Source organism: Sminthopsis crassicaudata, chromosome 4 (assembly GCF_048593235.1).
Source record: "Sminthopsis crassicaudata isolate SCR6 chromosome 4, ASM4859323v1, whole genome shotgun sequence".
Lineage (NCBI taxonomy): Eukaryota > Metazoa > Chordata > Mammalia > Dasyuromorphia > Dasyuridae > Sminthopsis > Sminthopsis crassicaudata.
Genome location: NC_133620.1, coordinates 233993129 through 234014334, shown reverse-complemented (window position 1 = coordinate 234014334; position 21206 = coordinate 233993129). Strand labels below are relative to the sequence as shown.

At 34.1% G+C, this 21206-nt stretch overlaps 1 long non-coding RNA gene and 1 pseudogene across 1 annotated transcript in view; one reads left to right on the top strand and one right to left on the bottom strand.

Annotated features, from left to right (window-relative positions):
- Positions 1-21206, bottom strand: part of LOC141541243 (uncharacterized) — a 159359-nt gene that overhangs the window by 116636 nt on the left and 21517 nt on the right. The gene's annotated exons all lie outside the window — the stretch shown is intronic.
- Positions 16332-18772, top strand: LOC141566218 (leucine-rich repeat-containing protein 14 pseudogene; annotated as a pseudogene).

The window sequence follows — 21206 nt, the reverse complement described above, 5'->3', positions numbered from 1 at the left end:
GAAAAGGAAAAAAAACCAGGTAAATAACTTTTGCTAATCCTTTCTTGATTCCTATCTTGTCCAGAGTCCCCTTCTGCTGCTTTGGGAAAGCACCCCAGCAAGTATTAAGGGAATCTCTCCACTCCACTCCCCAGAGTGGTCCTGACTATATTTCAGTTGTAGGGACTGGTAACAAGATCAATATAGCCCAAATCCCTCTGATTGCTAATCCCTCTCATCTCAAATCAAATCAAAACTCAAATTCCACCTCACCTGTAGAAACAGGGGAAGCAACCTGGGGACCCACACATCCTTACCCAAACACTTCCCCAACCCACCTTGGGAAAATGGGGAGGGAGTGAGGGTCAAGTTCCATAGTCAGCATTCCCTGAGCCCTGGCACCTGAAACTATCATCAAAGTGATATCTTGACAATAGTCACCCCAGCTTTCAGCAGGCTATGTCCAGGAACTTCCTGGCACCACCCAGAATGGCAGGGTGAGGTGAAAAAGGCAATCAGCTTCTGCATTTGGTAAGACCATCATTCTCTGTTTTAATTATGGATATGCATTAGCTATGTAATTTATGGCAAATTATTTTCTCCCTGCCCAGTTTTCAGAAAGAGAAATAAGAGTTGTTGTAAAGATCACATGATTACAAAAGTGCTTAGCATAAAACAGACTATATGAATGTTAACTGCTTTATTGGATGTAATTGCTTTATATTTGATAATTTCATGATTTATTTTTAGATGTGACCAATAGATAAATGATTTCTATGTGTGTATAAAGTAATTTGGAAATTTGTTTGAGACATGATAGTAAAAGCAATTTAAAGGAGCTCTAATTAAAGCCCACTAAAGGGATATGCATCTTATAATCTATTTGCACTGAGAGTGTTGACAGAAGAATTTGGGAATTTCAGGAAAACCAAAAAGCAATTTGCTAACTCTGGCTACAAACAACCCACTTTTGAGTTTTCTAGAGTCAGACTTTTGAGGGCCCTGTCAGTAAAAACTAGCACCTTAACCCTTTTCCTGGCTCACAAAAGAGTAATGATGTATGTGAATTGGAAAATAATCAAATTGCAATTCAATTTGTCTAGGTCATTTAATCAGAATCTAGGGAATCTCATTAACTAAAATTAAGTCAATTTTAAAATCTGTTCTATCTCAATTTTAAGAATTGTCTTGTTTTCTCCATAAAACAAAAGAGAAACTTATTTAAAGGAATAGAAACTACAGCTAAGACTATTTGACTATAACTTAGGAAAACTCTAAAATTGTTAACTAACTTACTCTGAATTATTGTCATCATGTTAACCCTTATCAATTTACCTCCAAGTATGAGGTGTACAACAACTTTTTCCCCTTCATATAATGGGGGGAGGTATCAACCAGAGGCCATGAAAACACTAAGAATTGTAGGGGAGGGCAATAGCAAGCTCAGCCCTTCCCTGGAGTCTCTGTCAACTCCTTTTAATTTGTAAGCTTGCCAGTTTTCTTGAAACCATCAGGGTAAGCAAGGTCATCAGCCCTAAGAAATAAGCCTATTTAGGATTTATAGTTTCTAAACAAAGAATGTGTTTACTAAGAATCTATGAGCTTGTTTAATGATTGATCCTTACAGCAGGATAAGTCAAACAAAATCTACTATGTGTCTAAGTCCTGGTAAACTTCTAAAATAATGTTTCTGGCCCTAAACTGTGATTAGTAGAATTTGCTATTAGAGATAAAATCTCTTAGTACTGTAAATGATATTCTTTTGAGTTCTAAATTTGATTGCCTGATCATTAAGTCAGTAGCCCACCATTCAAGAGAGAAAATGCCCTTAAGTTTCTAGGTGGACAGCTTATCTGGGCAAGAGTTGAGAGGACAATCTTAGCCTCTGCTTAAGGTGGAATCCTTCTGACTCAATTTCCCAGTTCTGTTTCTTTGTTTTCCACCATTCCATTTCCAGATTATTTCTGGGTCTAGCTAATTATTACTGCATGATCAGCTGTCAAACAGATCTAAGGATGCTTTATCCTGCCATGTATGTGCTCTCAGGCTGAGGCCTGAAGAACCTATTTTGATGCTATTATAATCATGTCCCTGCTTTTTCCTATTACAGCAAATTTCTATAATCAGAGCAAATGGTCAATAATAGTCATAAATCCCATAGGACAAAATAATTATCTATTCTAGATATTAAAGATGTTTTCTTTTGCATACCATTGTATGAAGATTCATAATTTCTTTTGCCCCTGAAGGGGCAAATCCAGGGGTAAATAACCTCCCACCAATGAATCCTCTCTACCAAAACACATCAGAAACTTACTTATAATTTATATTTGGAGAATTGCTTAAGGATGGGGCAGCTAGATGGGGAAGCTAAATGGTGCAGTGGATAGAGCAATGGCCCTGAAGTCAGGAAGACCTGAATTCAAATCCAGCCTCAAACACTTAATGCTTCCTAGCTGTGCGACCCTAAGCAAGTCACTTAACCTTAATTGCCTCAGCAAAGAAAAAAAAAAATTACTTGAGGAGCTGAGAGATCAAACGACTTACAAGACTATTAATATTTTCTAGAGATAAACCTTGAATCCAGGTTTTTGACTGAGGCTAGCCATTTATCCACTATTCTATGCTTCCTTTCCAATATACAAGATATTTAAGAAATTTATTAAGACCAAAAGCGATTGCCCCAAAAAGATTAATATTCAACCCCTATGGAAAGTTGCTCCAAATAAACAATATTAAAAATCTAAGGTGTCCGTTCTCTCAACATCCAGAAAATTGACAAAGATGACAAAAGATAGAAAAATAATGTTGGCGGGGCTGTGAAAAGAAATCACAGTAACAGATGTTTGATGAAACTGCATATTAATTCTACCACTGTGAAAAGAAAATTGGAGTTCTAATAAAAAGAAAACATGACAAGATATCCTATCATAATTACCCAGAGAGGACTCTTGTAAGCATGTAGCTCAACAAGATCTCATATATTCTATAATATTCACAGTAAGTTTTTTTTTTTTGTTTTGTTTTGTTTTGTTTTTTTTTTGTTTGTTTGTTTTTAGCAAAGAAATTCCTAATGATTGGGAAATGGTTAAATTGTGGTATATAAATAGAATGTATTTGTACTCTAAAAAGAATGAATACAAAATTCAGATATACATGGGAAGATTTGTATGAACTAATATAGAAATAGGTGATATGTAGTAAAATAAACAAATCCCAGGAAATAAGATAAGAACATTGGAAAAAGAAAAAGGGAAGTAATTAAATGTAATAAAATAATAATAATTCACTTTTGGTTCCAGAGAAGAGGTAATAAAATATATATATTTCCTCCTTTATAAAGGTACCTAACAAATATCACTTTTGGTTCCAGAGAAGAGATAATAAAATATATATTTTCTCCTTTATAAAGGTACCTAACAAATACTAACATACAACATATCAAAAAATATATATATATATAATTGGACATATTGTGTATTAATATGATGAAATAGATAAGAGATAGTGGATGTGAAGATTTAAATAGGTTATAATCTGCAACATAGGTAATAATCTACATCAATGAGATCACCTATTCATTAGTGTATTCTTTTTCAATCAATAATTCCATTAATCATAATATGGTTGCTATAATATAATATTTTTTCTAATTTTAAATAAGTTTCAGCGGAATTGTAACTGCAATTGCTGCTTTTCTAATGTCAACTGAAACGTATTTTTTTCTCACACATTTAAATGTATAAATGTCTTTCTTTTCTTAAATGTGTTAGGGATAAGAAGCATTTTGTGGAACCTTATCTCTTTTTTTAAGACACCTTCATAACACTTTCTTTTTATAGGTTAGTCCAATCAATTAGCAAAGTTACAGTTGTTAAGTTTGATTTATTCTCAGTAAAATATGTTTTCTTTTTTTTCAGCAAAATATAAGGCCTACTTTTCTTATTACAGCCACATGCATATACAAAGAGACACTTGTTCTTTCACCTATATGCACCTATATGCAATGACAAAGTTCAGTCATTATAATTCATTCCAAGACATAATCACAAACCTAATTCTAGCTTCAAAATGTTAATAAATTCTAAGTATTATTCTTATTTTTATGAACTTCTTTCTTGTCTTAGAAGTATAGCTTTAAATTTAATATTCCCTCTCTATATTGCTTAATATTTCTAACAACTTTAATCCAATAGTTATTTAAGTTCTTTCACTTTTGTTATTTTAATTATATAAATGGCCAGCCTTTCTGCCATTCTGAATTTTCTTCTCAATTCTTAGCCTCATAGAATATTCCAGATCTCTCATGCCCATTCCATTTTTATTATATAAAGCATGTCCATATTTGTTATTTTGCACAAGATTTGAAAAGGAAGGGAGGAAAGGAGGAAGGGAAGGAAGGAGGGAGGGGTAGCTTTTCTACAGAAATGTTTGGAAATGTGGGAAATCAAAACTAAGGATAGCTTGCAAATATAAATAGAAAATAACAAGCTATGATAGAAATAAATAACTAAATGTATATATATATATATATATATATATATATATATATATATATATATATATATATATATATATACGTTAGAACTTCTATATTATTCTTAGTTTAGTTGGATAGATGACCTAAAGATGAATTTCCCCTAATTTTCTGTGAATTTTTTTTAATTTTTGTTTTCTTAAAAGCAAATAATTCTGTAATACTAATAATATATATTCATAAGTGATTTTTTATTATCACATAAATTTCTCTAAAATGAGGTTCAATATTTGACAACAATCTATCAGGGTGAGGGTAATCTGACATTTTTTCTAAACTGTCTAATTCTAGCTCTAATCTGTCCTTGATCTTACTATTTTCAAGAAATTGTACAAAATACTTACAAGAATACAGCAGTTAGATGTTCTATAGGATGGAATGGAAGAAGGAACTAAGATGAACTCTATAACTTTAAACTCTATAATCTTTCACATACTTTTCATTTCACTAATTTTCAATATATACTTTGGATATTGATAACACATGACAAATTCCTGGGAAAAATTAAAAAATAATTTGTGGACTCTTAGAAAATATAATAATCATTAACAGCAAAAATTGGTTTACTAAGAACCAATTGTGATAAACATTCCCTTTTATGAGCTTTAATTTTTTTTCTTTTAACCAAGGCAATTGGGGGTTAAGTGACTTGCCCAGGGTCACACAGCCAGGCAGTGTTATGTGTCTTAAGTCAAATTTGAACTCAGGTCCTCCTGACTTCAGGGCTGGTGCTCTATCCACTGCACCACCTAGCTGCCTCTTACGATCTTTAATTTTATGAAGAAATATATGCATTAGATAGTGCATATTTTGATTTTAGAAATGATTTATCTAAGGCAGTTTTTTGGTGTTTTTTTTTTTTTTGGACAATGGAGTTTAAGTAAAGACCTATATTCAAATCTAACCAATTTTGTCCAAATATATCACTTCATCTCTTTGAGCTCTAATTTCTTCTAATATCATGGAGATTTAATAATATTCTCTGTACTTCACAAGCTTATTTTTGAAACAACTGAGAGTTCTTGCTGACAAAGCCTTCCTGATAAATAAGTTGGTGAGATGTAGAATGAATTACAGAAATGTTTAATAGAGTCACAGCTGGCTGGACCACCATACCCTAAAAAGTTGTCATTGAATGACACAATCTAGTAGCAACCTAGGGAATCGCCTTTATTGGCATGTCATAAGGTTTTGTCCTGTTTTCATCTTGCTCAGAATGTTTTTAGGTGATTTGGATAAAGGCATAAAAATCATGCTATTTGAATTTATCTATTGTACAATCCTAGAATGAATAGGCAAAATATTAGATGATTTTACAGTAAAATGTAAAACTATGCAATATACAACTGAAATATAAAAGGAAAAAATAAAATCCCAAACAAAAATTCAAGAAACAACTTGTACAAGCACAAAACAGGAAAGATTTGGGAGGGCAAAAATTCATAGAAGAAAAATTTGTGTTTTAATTAACCACAAGCTCAATATGCTATCAGCATGACGATGCTATTAAAACAAACAAACAAAAAAAAAAAAAAAAAAAAAAAAAAAAAAAGCTTTATTCATAGAAGTTTCATGCCATCATCATCATCAAAATAGCACAGTACTGGCTAAGAAATATAGCAGTGGATCAATGGTTTAGATTAGATTCACAATATACAGTAATAAATGATAACAATAATCTAGTTTTTGATAGACCAAAAGATTGAAGTTTTAGGGACAGGAACTCACTATCTGACAAAAACTCCTGGGAAAACTGGAAAGCAGTTTGACAGAAACTTGGAATAGACCAACTATTGTATAGCAAGATAAGGTAAAAATGGATATTTATTTAGACATGAAGGGTGATTACACGAGCAAATTAGAGGAGCATGGAATATTTCACCTATCAAACCTATGAATAAAGAAAGAATTTATGACCAAATAAGAGATAGGTAAAATTACAAAATGTAAACATTAATAATTTTCATTACACTAAATTAAAGCTTTTTGCTCCAACAAAATCAATGAAGCCAAAATTAGAAGGAAAGCAGGAAACTGAGGGAAGAAAGGGAACTTGACAGCAAATTTCTCTGATAAAGGATTAATTTCCCAAATATATAGAGAACTAAGTTAAATTTATAAGAATACAAATCATTCCCTAATACATAGTCAAAAAATATGAACAGGCAGTTTTCAAAAGAAGGAATCCAAACTACATATAGTCATATGAAAAAATGCTTTAAATAACTTTTGATTAGAGAAATGCAAATTAAAACTAACTCTGAGTTACCACCTCATACCCATCAGTTTTGCTAATATGGAGAAAAGGAAAAAGGCAAATGTTAAGGATATGTGAGAAAATTGGTACTCTAATCTTTTGGCCCAGCAATACTATTACTAAGTGTATATCCCAGAAAGATTTTTTAAGTGAAAGGACCTATATATACAAAAATATTTATAGCAGCTCTTTTTGTGGTGTCAAAGAATTAGAAATTAAGTCGATGCCCATCAATTGGAGAATAGCTGAACCAGTTGTAGTATATGGTTATGATAGAATACTATTGTGCTATAAAACTAGATAACCAGAATGTTTTAAGAAAAACTTGGAAAGACTTACATGAACTGATGCAAAGTAAAGTAAGCAGAACCAAAAGAACATTGTACTCAATAACAGCAATACCGTAAAATGATCAACTATGATTTGGCTATACTCAGCAATACAATCATCTAAAATAATTTCAAAGAACTCGCGATGAAAAATGCTATCCATCTCCAGAGAAAAGGCTGATGAAGTCTAAAAGCATATCAAAGCATTTTTTAAAATTTTCTTTATTTTGGAGGAAGGTAGTCTATGGTTTCTTTCACAACATGACTAATATGAAAAAGTTTAACATCACCACACACATACAACTAATATAAAATTGCTTGCCTTGTCAATGAGGGGTGAAGTGAAAAAGGATATGAAAGAATTTGGAACTCAATTTTTTTAAAAAATGAAGATTAAATGTTTTTACATATAATTGGAAAAAATTTAAGTATAATAGAATAATGGCTTTATCATTCTCTGATCATATAGCATATAGATTCTTATTCAATTTTGTGTACCACATTTGGGAAGGGATACTAAGAAAGCAGAGTACAGATAATAACAAGGCCAATGGATTGATGAGAGAGGTCTGGAAAGCATGATTATAACAGATGGTTATAAAATGTAAATTTGACAAATTTAGAGTTATAAAATGTAAATTAAGTATTTAAGAGAAAGAAAGGACAAGAGGAAACTAGAAAGTAGGGATCAAAATCTAATTAGAAGCAGTAGTAGTATATTAGGTACTACTTTGTAAGAAAAAAAAAAGATGAGAACATAAGCTATATATCAAGAAAATTTTAGGGACAGATGGAAGATAGAGTGGATAAAGAGTACTGAACCAAATCAATGAAGACCTAATTCAAATCCAATCTCAGAAATGTAATACTTGTGTGACCTTGAACAAGTTACATAATCTATTTGCTAAGATTTCCTCATCTGTAGAATGGGGATAATAACAGCACCTTCTTTTCAGTGTTGCTGTGAAGACAAAGTACGGGTAAAGTGTTTAGCACAGTACAGGTTCTCAAGGTAGACAATATATAAATACCAGCTTTTAATATTATTATGAGAAGTAGGAGAATAATAACCATAAGCAACAACAGTAATAACTAGCATTTACATAGCACTTTAAGATTTGGAACACACATTATATATGTTCTCATTTAATCCTCACAACAATCTGGTAACGTAAGTGCTCTTGTCTCAATTTTACAGATGAACAAAATGAGGTAGGCAGAGATTAATTACTTGCCCTAGGAGCACAAGTAATAAACACCTGAGGTCACATTTGAATTCTGGTCTTCCAGACTCCAAATGCAGCATAATATCCACTAAGCAGCCTTGCTACCTGAATCATAATTGGCAACACTGAAAACTAGAGCAAACAGTTGTAATGTACTCTCAAATACATCGAAAATCTGATCTGAAAGTAACAGATGTAATTAAGACAAATTCATTTGGAGAGATGTAGAGACTTGAATCACTTTTCCTTATTCTATAGTCAACTATCTGGTTTTCAGAGAGATACAATCACATATCAGTCTATTGATGATTATAAAACAAACCAAATTGGATTTTTAAATGTTGTGGTTTTTTTTCCATTCTATTCTCCTGTATCTTTTGTAAAAGTAAGGAAATTTATAAATTCATAAAAATAAAATCTCTCTATACTGAACATTGTTTTTCACATGATCATCAATTAAATTTATTATGTTTAGAATTTTTAGCAAGGATCTGCTCAAATGTAATTTATAAAAAATAAAAATATCAAAGTTAAATTTTTTAAAAGTTAAAAAAAATTATATAGACTCTGTCATTTAGTACTATAATATCCTTGAGAGATTTTTATTCTTTATTAGCAAGAAAAGAGAAGTTTTGACCCCAGCTTGCAACAGCACAAAAGACCAATGAAGGTGAATAATATAAATATTTAGTTAGCAATCAATTAACAAGTATTGATTAATTATCAACTGTATGACAGTTACTGTGATGAACACTGGCAATACAAAGACAAAATAGGCAGTCTCTCCCCTGAAAGAGCTAATTTGTATATTATGACAAGCTAGCAGTGATAGAGGGAAGCCATTTTCACTTTCATTTCTTCTGTAACCCCTGTCATTTCTATTCCCTCCCCCCTTTTTCAGGGTGACTATCTTCTACTTCTCAGCCAGACATGTCTACTACCATCTTCTGTGCTTGTGAAGCATTAATAAAATACTTTCAAACTAGGTTCCCCAAAGAATACATTTTCTCCTATAGAACATTGTTCATTTAATAATAGCTGCCCTGCCCAATATACTTAAAAGAGATATCATGAAATAAAATGAAACAATGAATGTGAAAAATATTTTGAGCTCTCATGGGGAAAGACATTATATAACTATGAAGAAATGTTCCTCTTGAAAAACAGTAATGAGATACACACAAACATAAAACAAATATCAGGAGTAGAATTTATTTTGTTAAAAAAAAAAAAAAAAGCAGATGTAGTAATCATGATCTTAGACAAAATTAAAGCTAAAATAGATTTAATCAAAAGAGAAAATAGGGAAACTAAACTATATGTCATTCATATTAATATTGTTTTAGGCTATACAACATAACTAGATAATATAAGATTGGAATATTGCCATGGTGTAAGAAATGATGAACCAGTGGACTGAGAAAAATATGGAAAAACAAACTTATAAAGGAAGATGTTATCCATCTGCAGACAGAAGATAAGTGGAAATAAGCTTAGTATAATCTTACATATATGCTTATGAATGTAACTATAGATATATATATGTGAAAGGATTATAAATATCTATGTATATTTAGTATACATGTATATATATTAAAAAAAAGCCCTACATAAATGAAATCTTCTTGGGGTGAGAGGGAGCAGGAAGAAAGAAAAAATAAATAAAAAGTACACAGCAGAGAACAAAAGAAAAACTATAAGAAAGCAAAAAAAAAATAGCTCTAAACACAAAGTATAGTATTATATAGACATTTTTGACATGGAAACATTGCTTTATATTTTGAATCCTCTCTTGTGTCCTGCTTTGTGCATGGCAAAGTTTTTTTTTTTTCTTTTCTTACTTTACATTTTAAGTTTAAAATAAATTTTTTTAAAGATAAGATAGAAGAAAAAGAAAGAAAACTATGATATAGAGGGTAGAGAGATGACCTTAGAGTTATAGAAACCTGGGTTTGAGTTTATACTGATTCTCTGAGCTTGAGCTAGTAACTTAACTTCTTAAAACTATCCACTCCATCTCTGAGCTCTAGAGCTGTACAAAATAGGTAACAAGTAATAATAGTCTGCATTGGTAGGGGAAATTTCTTTACTGGAAATCCATTATAGAGATGAAATCACAAATCTCCTTCTCCCTACCAAAAATAAAAAAGATTCTTAAATTTGATCGTCTTAAAACTAAAAAGTTATCTATAATGAAATGAATGTCAACAGAATGTTTGAGGTGTGGCTTAAATCAGGTATTTCTCAAAAATCATTGCCTTTAATCTCAATAAAACTAAAGTCTTGATTGCTTGCCTTGTCAGGAAATTAATTGAGGAGGAATCTTGGATGTCAGAACTAAATTGTTATTGTACCTATTTCAGTTGCGTCCAACTCTTCCTGACCCCATTTGGGGTTTTCTTGACAAAAATACTGGAGTGGTTTGCCATTTTCTTCTCCAGCTCATTTTACCCATGAATAACTGAAACAAACATAATGAAGTGACAACTAATAAGTATCTCAGACTAGATTTGGACTCCTCCTGGTTCCAGGATTAGAGATACTGCAACATCTTACTAGGCTCAAGAACTAAATATTTGAGGTTAAAGTGTTGTTTTCATGCATTGAAAAAATGCACTCAGATGATTAATCTTTGTGCCCCTAGGTGGTACATTGTATAGAGGGCTGGACTTGGAGTCAAAAAGACCTGGATTCAAAACCAGCCTTAGACACTTATCTGTGGGGCCCTAACTAAATCACTTAATTTTAATCCACATTAGTTTGCTCATCTGTAAAACAGGAATAATAATAGCACTTAGCTCCCAGAGTTGTTGTGAGGATCAAAAGAGATAATACTAGCACTTACTATTGCCCAACACATATCAAAATGAGATATTTGAAAAGTATGAAACTTAAAGCACTCTTATAAATAATAGTTTCTATTTTTATAATGATACCTTGTGTTACAATCTGAGGACCAGAAACTTAGAACTAGAACAGACATTACTAGTCATATAATTCAATTTCTTCATTTTATTGATAAAAGAAGCAAGACTTAGAAAAATAGAAGTTATTTGACTAAAGTTATATAACTAAACAAGTCAGAGCTGAGATTTGATTATTGATCCTCTAGGACTACAAATTCAAACTTCCTAATATTATTATTGCTTCACAAGTACAGAAGATGGTAGTAGACATATCTGGCTGAGAAGTAGAAGATAGTCACCCTGAAAAAGGGGGGAGGGAATAGAAATGACAGGGGTTACAGAAGAAATGAAAGTGAAAATGGCTTCCCTCTATCATTGCTAGCTTGTCATAATATACAAATTAGCTCTTTCAGGGGAGAGACTGCCTATTTTGTCTTTGTATTGCCAGTGTTCATCACAGTAACTGTCATATAGTTGATAATTAATCAATCTTGTTAATTGATTGCTAACTAAATACTTATATTATTCACCTTCATTGGTCTTTTGTGCTGTTGCAAGCTGGGGTCAAAACTTCTCTTTTCTTGCTAATAAAGAATAAAAATCTCTCAAAGATGTTATAGTACTAAATGACAGAGCCTATATAAAAATGTCCTGGCAAGCTAGAACAGTGAGTAAAATCTAAGATGAATTCATAAAAATCTGTTTCATAAGTATAAGAAGGCAGCAAGGCACAGTGGTACATATCTCTAAATCTTACTGCTGGGAAGGCTATGGTTATTGAATTGCTTGAGCTCAGGAGTTCTGAGGTGAAGTAGATTAAGCTGATTGGGTGTTCATGCTAAGCCCAATATAAATGTGATAATGTATGGGGAGCTACTAGATTGTCTAAGAAGCAGCAAACTGGAATAAACAAAAACTCCTTTGCCAGTCAGTATAGGGTCAGGTCTATAAATAGCCCTTGAACTTCCAGTTTGGTTAAAATAGGGAGATTCAAACTTCAAAAAGAGAAAAAAAATGATGGACATATATGATCAGAAAAGGAGGTAGCCCAAACCTTCTTGCAGAAAAAATTAATAATAGATGTAAAGTCCTTATGCTCCATTAGTGACCATGTCATATAAAAAGTCTACAAGAAAATTCCCATAAAATGGACCCATTGTGGGAAATTTTTATGATTATAGGAAAGAAGTATATAGCAACCTATACTAGACACCAAAACTTGGAAAATTACACAGTCAATATATGGTGTATTTCACAATGACACTATTAAAAAAAAAATCTACTATGTGTCTAACATTGCTTAGGTCAACTCCAAAATTCTCACAATCCTAATAATTTGATTGTCTTATCTAGGATGAAAGAATAAGAACTTGAATACTAAAGAATGTATTATATGTTGATTATGTAGGAATGCACTAAACATGGAAGCTAGAAAGGAAAGCAAATATAAACAAAAATGGACAACTACATTTTTTGACAATGGTAGCATGATGTGCACCTGTTGGCTTCTTGTGCCTAATTGGAGGCTTTTCAGTTGAGTTGTAAATGGTGGGAAAGAGGGAAAGAATCTGAATTATAACATATGGCTGATGAGAGAAATGCAGATGTTGTGCCAGTTAATGAGATCCTTTGGTCAGAGTCTTAGAAAAAAAATATACAGAACATATGACATCACTTGTCTTGCTGAGAAAGAAATTGTGGGTTACCCAGAAATAAGCAAGACTTATAAAGTCTGTATGATATCAGGATTACCAGATGAAAAGTGAAAAGTATTATCAAAACAATTACCCCTCCCCCCAAAAAAACCTATTTCCTATCCCAAATTGACCCCATTTGACTGAATCAGTCAAATCAACCAGTGTATCTGCTATTTTTTATGACAGTCTGACCATTTTCTTATTTAATCACTCACAAGCCTTCCTATTGTGACCTCCCTGTTCTGGAATGGAAAATTATATTTGATAAAAAGATTCACTGAGTTAGAAGCGTTCCTGAGCCTCCTGAGTTTTCTCATCTATAAAACAAAGGATGCCCTTAATCCTTCATTTCAATGTAGGAGTTTGAAATTGATAGCTTCTAAATCTATGATCCTGTGAATCCTATGAATTTATTTCCACAATAATAAGGTGTGATGAAGGAGTTGCAGCATAGGGAAGATTCTATGAAAAAAGCCTGCATCTTCCTTTTTTTGAAGGAAGAGACAAGAAATAATCTCTTTGCAACTGAATACCTAGTCCCACAGTTGGTAGCTTAACATCTCCTAAGTGTTTTAGTAAAACAAGGAAAGACAGATGTTCAAAGATTTCTATAATCACATGAAAGTCTTAGAATTTTAATGGCAATGAAGCATATTAATCAATCTTCTCTAAGTCACTTAAGTTCTCTTCTGTTGCTCACCCTCCCTGTTCCTCCACCACCACCAATTATTCTTTTGGTTGTACCTCTCTTGGGGTTTCTGTATAGATTTTAACAATGTTAATTGTTTGACAATCTTCCAAAAATGGTACTTTACAGACAATAATAACTGAGTACATAAAAATTCTTTTTTGTTTTCATATAAGATTTTTTATCTTTAGGGGTTATTCTACATGCTTATTATAAATTACTCAGGAACTGAGCTATGATTAACCATAGATGGATGAGTATGGCAGGACAGCTAAAGGACAATCTGTCACCCCTGTCTTATAATTTTTCATCTATGGTTATGCTTCTCAAAACATTACTAATGAGGCTGTGTTAATCAAATGCAATTCATTCACTCTGGGCTTTGAAGAAAAAAAAATGTAGTAGAGAGAAATGCATCTTTAGCTTTCATCATAAAAGAAAAAGTTACCACGGTTGTTTAAATTAATTATCTTTTAAAAGAAATGAGCTCCTCACTAATAAAAAAGAGAAATTCAAATAGAAATAACTCTGGAATTTCACTTCACACCCAGCAAATTGTAAAAGATAACAAAAGATGGGAAATGATTGTTGTAAGGTTTATGGGAAGTCAATCAATAAATATTAATTAACTGTTCTATGACAGGTACTGAACCAAGGTCCATGGAGAGACAAAAAAATAATCAACGCTCTCAAGAAGCTCACTATCTATTGGAGAGGTAGGTATAGTCTGAACAATAAACAAAATTCTTTGGAAGTCAGGATTAGGTGGTTGTTTTTTTCCTTTAAAAAATGGAACATTCTTGAAATTTAATTGGCTCCAGGGACTAACAAGCTCTTTTCTTTAATGCAGCTTCCTGGTGACATAGATATAAAAGCCAGGTCATGAAAAGACAAAGAAGGTTCCTTCCTTAGGAATCTAATTAGCACACTAACATGGCAAACAGAGTCAGGAAAGCCTTGCAAAGCCAAATCAATGTTATATTCTTATTGGATATCCCCCCCCCCCCCCCCTTTATGACTAAGGAACCATTCTATTGATAATGCTAAAACGTTCTAATAGCTAGTAGGGATGGTAAAAATCAAGTGAGAGCTTTTTAAGGGTGGGAAAAGATATGTGATCATGATATATGTTTAGAATAATCTCACATATTTAACCTATATCAAATTGTTTGCTGTTTGGGGGAAGGGGGATGGGGGAGGAGAGGAAGAAAGATTTGGAATACAAGGTTTTATGAAGGTGAATGTTGAAAACTATCTTTATATGTATTTAAAAAAATGAAATACCATAAAAAACCAAAAACTTGAAAACAAACAAACAAAAAAAGATATATGCCCATGTTTGAAAGCAAAAGGGAGGGAGCCAGCTAGTAGGGAACACTGAAGATTAGGGAGATAAAATGAGGATGATAAGCAGAAAATCTTGGGAGAAAACTAGAGGAGGTTGGCAAAAGTGCCCTTTCACTTGGGCAAGTTGCTTTGCCCTGGACCCAAGCCTCAAAAATGCCTGCATTTTGAAGGATCCAACTCATCACTGGCACAAAATTTAAAAAAAAAAATTAAGATAAAAATGAAATAAGAATAAAGTAAAATATTTGTGAATGATCTATATAAACAAGCAAGTGTTACCTATTTATATGAAATATGGAAATATCTAAATATACCTAAAATATGGATTAGAAGGAAAAGCTAAGTGGTGCAGCGGATAAGAGTTCCAGGCCAGATCAGGAACATTCATTTTCCTGTGACCAAATTTGGCCTCAGATACTTACTAGTTGTTTTGGGAAAGTCCCTGTTTGCCTCAGTTTTCTCATCTGTAAAATGAGCTATAGAAGGAAACGGCCAACTATTATATTTGCCAAGAAAACCCCAAATAAGGTCAAGAAGAGTCACACACAATTCAAACAAGTGAACAACAACAAACACAACAGAATCCCTGGATAGTAGAGTCCTAGAAAATATTCCTAATTCACTCAACAAGTTCCAGAGCAGTATTTCCACTTGCTCCACATTTCCATATCAATTGAGTATGCATACATTTCATTGTTAACAAGTCAATTTCAAAGCACATATTGTTGGCTGAACACAATGTCATGAATGATAAATTTAATGATACAAATGTACATTTGATATGTACAACAATGACTTCTGAATAAGAACATTATACATTGTTACAAGATAGTGCTTAATAACAAAAATGCAGGGTGATTACCAATGCTATGATTTTAGTTAGGTGCAATCAAAACCTAGAAGCATACACCACAGTGACAATAATATTCTGTTATTCTGATCTGAATTAAAGACCAAAAAATCATTGATGAATTTAAGGATTTTCTTACAAAATCTCATATATATTTCGTATTTATGAGGAGAAAATATTTTTAGTGTAGATTTGGAACGCTGTTATTTAAATAATTGTGCCGCTGGCATTATCATTATCTGGGTAGTTACCACTTTTGAAGGCCTGTATCTACCGTTTAGCATTTCCAGTATCCTTCATTAATTACCTACCAATTCTCAGTACTTTAACCTAAATTCTTACTAATTCACGAAATAACGCATTATTTCATCAAATTTTGTTTCTAAATTTTATTGTGGTAATTAATGTTATAACTGTAACGATAATCAACTTAAATTTTAAATTTTAATATTCTCCCATTTAAAGAAGCGTCAGAGACTCCCTTCCGCAGTGCTGCGCATGCGCAGAACCGCCAGCTTGGTTCCGCTGAGGTGCCAGATTGGTTGCGCAGAGGTGCCAGATTGATTCCGCAGAAATGAAGTCGCTACTGGCCTTGTGTGCTTTGCAGGTGACCCAGCACCAGGCATCGGCGTGCCGGGCTCTGGCCACCCTGCCTCGGGAACTGTACCCGGCCTTATTCCGGGCCGCCTTCATGAACGGCAGAACCGCGGTGCTGCAAGCGCTAGTGCAGACGTGGCCCTTCCCGTGTCTCAGCTTCCGGCAGCTGCTCCCCCAGCCCAATCAGATGGGCTGGCCCGAGAAGCCCAGCAAGGAGAGCGTGCAAGCCGTGATCCTGGCGCTGCTTGCCTCGCCGCGCAGGAAGCCTCATCTCCGAGTGCTGGATATCACCGGTTTCCTGGATGCCAGCTGCGGGCAAGACCCTACCACCATGAGTATGTGGGCTCGCTCGGTGGTGGTGGCCAGGACTTGCCTCAGTGCCCAGACTCAGGCCAAGGCAGCTCAGCGCTTAGCGAAGCGCCGCAAGCTGGAGCGTCACAACCTTATGCCTAGTCCTGTGGAAGTGCACACTGACCTGCTGGTGAACCGAACTTCCTACAATGTCCTGAAGGAGGCTCTCCTGACCAGCATCTGCGGCCCCCTTCGCCTGCGCTGCAGGGACCTCTGGGCTGAGGAGCTGTCGGGTCCTAGCACCATATCTCTTTTGGAGCTGCTGGATCCAACGTACCTGCGCCAGATAGACTTACGCTTCAACAACTTGGGACTCTCAGGTCTGTGTATGGTCGTGCCCCATATGACCAAGTTCTCTCACCTGTTGAGCCTGAAGCTCCAATACAGTAACGTGGATGTGCGGCGGCTCACCAGTGAAGCCGAGAGCAGCTTCCAACGCTTTGTTTCTGCGGTTGGACAGCTGAAATGCCTCAAGGAACTCAACATGGGTTCCTCCCGCCTCTCAGGCCGCCTTCATCAGCTCCTGGGCGCCGTCCAGGGCCCTCTGGAAAGCCTGGAACTTCCCTTCTGTGCCCTTCTTTCTGGGGACTTGAGTTACTTGGCTCAGAGCCCCCATGCTACCCATCTCAAGAAGCTGGATCTCAGTGGCAATAAACTGTCTGGTGACCTCCTGCGCCCCTTTCAGAAGCTGCTGAAGGAAGCCTCAGATTCCCTGCTTTGTCTGGATATTACAGAGTGCCAGCTCATGGATGTCCATCTCGCTACTACCTTGCCCACCCTATGCGCCTGTATCCATCTCCGCTATCTTGGTCTCTATGGCAACCCTATTGCTAGTGCTGGACTGAAAATCTTGCTGCCGCACTTAAAGGCCTTGCCTGAGCTTCAGCTGGTGGTACACCCAGTCCCTGTGGATTGCTATAATAACCTGCCCTGGCCACCGTCTTCAGCCAGTCTCCTGGAGGGTTCTGTGGATGAAGAGAAGCTTGCCAGAGTGCAGGCTGAGCTGCAGCAAGTGATACAGGCCATAGAGCTCCGTGACATGCTGTGGACCATGGACATCTACGGCCACAATAGCTTTGACTACTTCAGCCTGTAGAACATTACATATATTGTGGAGGGGGGAGGAGTACAGGGAGAGAGAGTCAATATTCTTCTGCTTTGCTATTGATGCAAGATCATCCCAATGTGGTGAGTGTCTCTTGCTCTGAATTTTGGCAGAACCAGAATGGGCTTTCTACTTAGTATGTGTTCCTAGATGGGTTGTGTGTAGATGGATTGTGTGTAGATGGGTTGTGTGTTGAGGGTTATAGATTTTTTCTCTGCCCCTGTCCATGATGGACGTCACAGAGTTGTTTTTCTAAGGCCTGAAGTTCAACTTTCTATGGTAGGGGGGCCCTTTTCCTGGGGGGTATTTATTTGTAATTCCAGAACCCATGAGTCGTTTTTTAAAACCTGAATTTTTTGGTCCCTCCCTAAGTGTTCTCCATCAGTCCACCCCATCACCTGTCACAGATGATCAAAGCAAGAAGAATAAAGGGAATACCAACATAAAAATTTTTTAAAATAAATAAAAAAAAGGGACAGATTGACAGTTGCTTATTAAAGTGTATGTGCTATTTCATTGTATGGTATAGAATGGTATTTTCTACTACATAAAACTTTATATAAGAAGACTAGTTAGTTGATGTGGAATAGTTTAATTTTTTCCTTTTTTGTTTTTATGTCTGATTTAAACTGATTTAAATTGTTGTAACCAATAGTGGGAAGGGAAAAACAAGGTGCATATCAAGTAGTGATATCAAAATGTCAACAGTTGAAATGTAAGTTTCATTAAATTGTGTTGTCTCAAATTACAATTTTGATGCATTTTATATATTTAATACAAAGTGGTATTGAAATGTAAGTTCAATTAAATTGTGTTGTCTCAAATTACAATTTTGATGTATTTTGTATATTTAATACAAAGTGGTATTGAAATGTAAGTTTCAATAAATTGTGTTGTCTCAAATTACAGTTTTGATGCATTTTGTATATTTAATACAAAATGGCAAATAATGTCAACACTAACAAGGCAGTGGACTTTATATTGACTACCAAAGATTGATGGCCTGGAATCTGCTGGAGAAGCATATCACAGAGCTCATTAGTAATGATGAGTAATACAAAGTAGTTTTGAGAAAGAATAATTGTATCTGAGATTTCAAAAAAGATACTATAAAGTGTAAAGATATTAGCATTCCTTCCTCTGATTTGTCAAATTTATACATAACAAATAGTATTTTTAAATGACTATTTAAAATTTAGTGCAAGACAACAAAAATTATCTTTAAAAGTATCTATTTTATGAAATAGATAGAAATCAGGGTCTTCTATGAAGGACTTTCTTAAAATGAAATGCACTGAAAAAAGTTCCAATAATTAATCTATAATTTTATTCTTTGGCATATTGTTGAAAGAAGAACAAAACTAAGTTTTTCTTGCAATGCATATTTTTGGGGAGTGATAATAGGCCAGTCAATGTGTTCTAACTTCTGATCATCAGTTAACAAATGATGTTGAGAACACTTTCAGAAAATGAAGCTGTGTATATTTATGATATATTGAGAGAATATAACCAAGTAAGAATAAGGTGAACCTACAGAGTATGAACCTACAGGGTACAAACCATTTTTCTTAATGTCTGATAAATAGTGTTGTAAATAGCCAGGAGGATAGGTGGGGGAATGTACTCTTTAAAGGTCAACAATCATATTCTGAAATTTCTACATGCTACTTTCCCTGTAGCAAAATGTTGTCTACATTTTGTCTAATAGCTGACTTTTAGGAGAGCTTATTTCTTTTGGGGGGAAAAGCTGGGGTGTATAATTAAAAGAGTTAATAGAATAACCCTGCTTGCATTAAGAAAAGTGAAAACAATTATTTTCATTGCCTACTTATTTCTATTTAAAACATTCTATAAATGTTTTATTCCATCTGAATGACTGAATGGCTAGGCCCAAATTAACTTCTGAAGTTCTAAGTTTTTCTTAAAATGGGCATGGATATATTAGCCAAGATCAATGATAACTACTAGAAGCTCTTATAATGGCCGCTGAGTCATGCTGAAATCTCTTTTAGATATGAAATTCTGTGAATCTGTGATCAAAAGTAAAGTCTTTGAGAATCTAGAAGTGATGAAACTATACAAGTACTGACTCTAAATTGCTCCCAAATAACACTAACAACAAAGTGGACTTTATGTTGTCTACCAAAGCTTGGTGGCCAGGAAACTATAGGAGAAGGAAGTCACAGAACCCATTAGACAACTTCAGCTTTCCAACTTTGTGTGTATGCGGACAAAAAAAAAAAAAAAAAAAATCTGATAATCACTTCCAGTTGAGAAAATTCCTTCAATCAACTAACTAGGAAAGTTGTATGGGAGATATTGACTATAGCAGGAAAGTCCTTAAAATAGCTAAATACAATATTTTGAAGTTTAACATTTTTCATTTTCTAGTCAACAATAGTTCCTGACCTATTCTCTATCATGGACCCCTTTGACAGTGTGGTGAATTCTATGAACCTGGCCACAGAACATTTTTAAAAGCAGAAAACAAAACGTATAAGATTGCAAAAGAAATTAATTATATTGAAATATTTTTTAAAAAGCTATTTTTTTTGAAGTTCACAAATCTCTACTTAGCAGTTAATGACATTTTGTCCAGTTCTGATATAACAACTGTGCTTACATTTTTATAGCAATTTATGATTTTTGAAGTATTTTAATATTTTAAACTTATATTCTTTATGTCATGAGTTAGATTGATTGGGCATCATCATCATTCTCCATTTTACAGAAGAGGAAAGGTTCTAAGAAAGGAAATGCTTTAACCAAAATCACACAACTAGTTTGGGGTAGAGTAGGCATTAGAAGCCAAATCTCTGGAGTTATCAAAACCTCAAATCCAATCTCAGTCACTTATTAGCTATATGAACTGAAGGAAGTCATTTAACTTCTGTTTGCTTCAGTTTCCTCAACTAAAATGGGATTAATTATAGTAACTACTTCATACATTTACTGTGAGGACAAAAGCAGATAATATTTGTGGCACATGGTAGGTGGTTAATAAATGCTTGGTTCTTTTCTTCATTACTTCACTTTTCTGCTTTTCGTGTGTCAATGTAGGCTTGTAGTAAAACTGTATTCAACAATATTCACATCAATAAAACAGAGTTTTTAGCAAAATCCAGAGCATCTATTAGGGAAGGATGTATCTTTCTTACTCAGAAATCCATACTTAGATTTTTACATTAAAACTAGCAATGTAAATATGGGGTGGGGGAGAGAGGAAGAGGGGAATTTACTTAAATGAGCTTGGTTTGCTTTAAAGTTAAAAACCTATAACCGAATCCATAAAACACAATAGCCAATAGGTACTAAATTTATCTTTAGTCAATAGTTT